This window comes from Mastigoproctus giganteus, chromosome 9, assembly GCF_048544385.1.
Source record: "Mastigoproctus giganteus isolate SK-2022 chromosome 9, ASM4854438v1, whole genome shotgun sequence".
NCBI lineage: Eukaryota > Metazoa > Arthropoda > Arachnida > Uropygi > Thelyphonidae > Mastigoproctus > Mastigoproctus giganteus.
Window position 1 is genome coordinate 205,907,497 of NC_143583.1, and position 5,347 is coordinate 205,912,843.

Below are 5,347 nucleotides of genomic sequence, written 5' to 3' on the forward strand. Positions count from 1 at the left end.
CTCTTGCTCAGAATAATCACCTGAGAGGGCATAAATTCAAATTGATGAAAGACAGATGTAGAATAGATGTGCGGAAATTGCCTTTAGCCAGCGGGTAGTTGGTTGGTGGAACCGACTTCCATCCCTTATTGTGGAAGTTGATAACCTAGGTAAATGTCAGGCTCAGCTGGACAGGTATTTCGAACGAACTGAGGGATGAAATGGGAGTGGGTTTTTTGGCTGATGCTGCGTAAGCTTGCTTTGCTTTCTTGCATCATATGCCTCTACTAATGGTAATGCTAAAAGAAAGAGCGAGAGAGAGAGAGAGAGAGAGAGAGAGAGAGAGAGAGAGAGAGAGAGAGAGAGAGGGGATATCCAGCACAGGACCCTGGTTGTGACAAGCCCATACTCACAGAATGCGAGTCCCTGAGGTTGTTAATCAAAAGCAGGCACATAGTATGCTTTTCGATGGCATGCCTTGGGGGACATACCTAAGATCTCTCAGGTCAAATATCATTTGTGTATTGTTATTATAGAGAGAGAGAGAGAGAGAGAGAGAGAGAGAGAGAGAGAGAGAGAGAGAGAGAGAGAGAGAGAGAGGGGATATCCAGCACAGGACCCTGGTTGTGACAAGCCCATACTCACAGAATGCGAGTCCCTGAGGTTGTTAATCAAAAGCAGGCACATAGTATGCTTTTCGATGGCATGCCTTGGGGGACATACCTAAGATCTCTCAGGTCAAATATCATTTGTGTATTGTTATTGACTTCTATTATTATCGTCATTGGATAAGGGCAACTCGAAATTTTCTAATCACATTTCGGGAGGTGTGTAGCGAAAAGGTTTGAGAACCGTTTTACTCAACCAGCTTATGTAAGAGAGACCACAAATAATTAATTTTCAACAGAATCACATTGTAGTTCCAGGGCTGCATCAAACTTTAAAATGTAATTTAGGAAATATGTTAGCTCAGTCTAATGATATGTTTGTTTTGTTTGTTATTTCGTTTTTAGGGGCATTAGCAACTAAGGCCATATTGCTCCGGGATATGCGGTGGTCATTCCCTGACCTTTCCTCATCCTCCGTATTTGGTGGTGACGGGCTCGAGCCCCGGTCTAATCAAGACGTGTGTGCTACGCACTGCTGCTCCTTCCCACCTGGCTACGGAGGCGCCGTCTAATGATATCCTTAATAGTGATTCCTTCTCACGATTGCCGAGGAATGACCTTTAAAAGGTAAAAATTCAATGAATACTGTAATCAAACATGTCATTTATTTAAATCTTTAAATATTTATTTCTACTTTATAAGATCAAAAAAAAAAAAAAAAAAAAAGCTCTAACTGATGAGTAGTTCATTAGCGGATGAACCAGTCAGCAATCTCAATTTTTTTTTTTTTTAACCTATTCTAAAAGTTGGAAATACATTTATGTCCTTCCAGATATTGTTCATAAGTATGATTGTGTTGTTCATTGTATACAACATTAAATAAAACTCTTACAAATAAAATTTTAAAATAAATTTATTTGAAATAAATTCATGAAAGGCGGTGAAAAGTCACAATTTATTATTAAAGGTTGAAAATACTGGATTAAAAGGAGGGAGGTTATAGATGTGTGAATTAAACTACTGTTAAATGGAAAGTTCAAGTCCCGTCGATGACATGAGGAATTTTTATGGGCCTTTTTCACAACGAGGGTAGCATGGTTTTTCTCCCAGAAACTGGGGTTTTTCGTCCAGTAAACAGAAAATCGACCAGAGAATACACGCAATTTACAGTCACTATACATGGAGCAATATGACCCTTGTTGCTGGTGCTCCTAAAACTCTATATCAACAAGAGCTGGTACGTGCAACAGTAACAACAATACCGCTATATTGCCTACCTACGAAGGTAATGTATATTGGTGGTAAGTAACTATCAATCCGTTCATGATAGCCATTCACGTTTAGCGCTCCTATTATTGTTTCAGGCTTCTAACTGTATACCCATTTTGGAAACTTTCCTGCCTTCGTAGATAGCGCAGTTAGTAGAATTACCGTTCTCCCCACACCGGGTTTAAAAGACCTGAGTTTGAATCCCATTGATAATTAGAGGAATTTTTATCTTCCTTTTTCATAACCTGGCTGAGTTAGTCTCTCTCTCTCTCTCTCTCTCTCTCTCTCAGGAGAGCATAGCATGGTTTTTTCTCCCGGAAACTCGGATTTTGCTTTCAGAAAACAGAAAATCGACCCCAGAACACACGTAATTTACAGACGTCATATACTGCGCAATATGGCTTTAGTCGCCGATGAGCCTAAAACTGTACAACAGACAACAAAGTTTTCCCTAGTGTTCTTTTCGTGATGCCACTTGACTGTGACTGACTTCTTGTGAACTGCTTGATTGATTTAATTAGTGCAATTTTTTATTTTCATAATAACAGTGCGCCCTCTAACTTATATAGCCTTGTCTTTTCAGTTTCCGGCTTGGGCGCCACTATGAATTTAATGTCGGAATGAGTTGCTAGCTAAACTGGTATTATATCTGCTAATTCGTTTTATATTGGAAATGATATTGTTTCTATAGTTAAAAATGGCAGCGAAACAGAAGCCTGAAACTATAATGCCTCCAGAAGAAAGTGATATCCTTGTTATAAGGCCGCTTGGTGCAGGACAAGAGGTTGGGAGATCATGCATTTTATTGGAATTCAAAGGAAAGAAAATAATTTTGGATTGTGGTATTCATCCAGGATATAGCGGGATGACTGCATTGCCATTTCTAGATATTGTAGAACCGAGTGAAGTAGATCTGATGCTTATTAGTCATTTTCACTTAGACCATTGTGGTGCCTTGCCATTCTTTCTTGAACGGACAGCTTTTAAAGGTAGGTGCTTCATGACCCATGCTACAAAGGCAATATATCGGTGGCTCTTAGCAGATTATATCAAAGTAAGTAATATAGGTACTGAACAAATGCTATACTCAGAATCAGATCTGGAAGCTACAATGGAAAAAATAGAAACAGTAAATTTTCACGAAGAGAAAACTGTTAATGGTATTAAGTTTTGGTGTTATAATGCAGGTCACGTATTAGGAGCTGCAATGTTCATGATCGAAATTGCTGGGGTTAAAGTTTTATATACAGGCGATTTTTCAAGACAAGAAGATAGACATTTAATGGCCGCAGAAATCCCAAGTGTTCATCCTGATGTCTTGATAATCGAATCGACATATGGTACACACATACACGAAAAACGTGAAGAAAGGGAAGCAAGATTCACAGGTTTGGTTCACGATATTGTTAATCGGGGTGGGAGATGCTTAATACCCGTCTTTGCCCTCGGTAGAGCTCAAGAACTGCTTCTTATATTAGATGAATATTGGTCAAATCATCCGGAATTACATGATATACCAATTTACTATGCTTCTTCATTGGCAAAGAAATGCATGTCTGTTTACCAAACTTACGTTAATGCAATGAATGAAAAAATACGCCGCGAAATTGGCATTAGCAATCCTTTCATATTTAAGCATATTTCAAATTTAAAAAACATTGATCAGTTTGAAGATATTGGCCCATGTGTAATAATGGCAAGCCCAGGTATGATGCAGAGTGGCTTATCAAGAGAACTTTTTGAAAGTTGGTGTACTGATGCAAAAAATGGTGTAATCATTGCTGGATACTGTGTAGAAGGCACATTAGCAAAACATATCTTGTCAGAGCCTGAAGAAATTATTACTATGACTGGTCAGAAATTGCCTTTAAAGATGTCAGTTGATTATATTTCATTTTCTGCACACACTGACTATCAACAAACAAGCGAATTTATCCGTAGTTTAAAGCCACCACATATTGTACTTGTTCATGGGGAACAGAATGAAATGAATAGGCTAAAAGGAGCAATAATTCGTGAATATGAACATGATCTTGATACTCACATAGAAGTTCATAATCCCCGAAATACTCAGGCTGTTGAACTTCATTTTCGAGGTGAAAAAACTGCAAAAGTTATGGGTAACTTGGCTATTCATCCACCAACACCAGGCCATAAGGTGTCTGGTGTACTTGTAAAAAGAAATTTTAGTTATCATCTTCTAACTCCAAATGATTTGTCTAAATATACTGATATGGTGATGAGTACCATTAGCCAAAGATTAAGTATACATTACACAGGCTCCTTGCAGCTTCTTCAATTTATTCTTTGTCAGCAGTCTGGTAATGTTGAAATTGTTGAATATCAAGGGAAAAAAGCGCTTCGTGTATTTGGTGAGATTATAATTTCCCATGATCCTCCTTTGGTCACATTAGAATGGAATTCTAGTCCAGTAACTGATATGTATGCTGATGGTATTGTTGCTGTTATTTTGGAAGCAGGAAAAGCTGCTGTATCACCAAAAAATATGCCCCCTTTTCCAAAAACAGGCAGGATGCATTTCACAGATTGTCTTGTAGAGATGTTATCAGAAATGTTTGGTGATGATTGTGTGCATAAAGTAGTAAGAGGAGAAGGGGTATCATTAATTGTTGATGGCAAAGAGATTCTGATTGATGTAAAATCCCAGTATGTAAGCTGTGATGAAGATGAAGATTTACAGCAGATGATCACTACTGCAGTAACTAAACTATTTAACATTCTTGTTCCACAAAGTTGAAGAATTATCACTTAGGCATGAGAAATCTCAAGTAAATAAATTTTTAAAGAAATTATTGTAATTATTAATGCCATTTTATAGCTAAGTTACTGAGATTTTAAAAATGCCATTGGATGATTAATTACATTATGAAATAATTCTGTCATTGTTCAACAGTGAAGTTTTTTAGGCAAATGTTAAAAATTTTATTTTGGTTACATCTACATGTAAATTTCAAATTGCCATTGTCATTTTTTTTTTTTTAGTTTTTCATTATAATTCATATAACTGCTCCACAGTTTGAATAAAATATTCTTGTATAATTTTAGTTTTCTTATTTTGAAACTCAATATCTTAGACTTTCATTTTAAAGTGGCAACAACATATGTATGGTTTGGTCAATGTATGTTTTGCACATACATCATAATCTTTATTATAAGCTCTTCTCACAGTTTATACAGTAAAAAATTTTACTATATATATATATAGTAAAATTTTAAAGTAATATAATATGTAAAATTTTTTATATATATATATATATATATATACACACATAAACAGAAACTTTTTAAAATCTGCCGCTCTGTGGGATTGACAGATTTCAGATTTCAAAATTTGCATATAAGCACTGACAACTGAACTAATTTACATCTGTAAACATTTTATAGTGGCTAAAAGGTACTGCTAATGGTTAAAAAATCTCTCTTCACCCTCAACTGTTCTAAAGCAATGTCAAATTGGTCATCAGCTCACT

The 5,347-nt window shown here is 36.3% G+C and overlaps 1 pseudogene; it reads left to right on the forward strand.

The window, feature by feature from the left end:
- Positions 1 to 2,477: 2,477 nt before the first annotated feature.
- LOC150081069 (cleavage and polyadenylation specificity factor subunit 3 pseudogene) lies at positions 2,478 to 4,614 on the forward strand (annotated as a pseudogene).
- Positions 4,615 to 5,347: the final 733 nt, after the last annotated feature.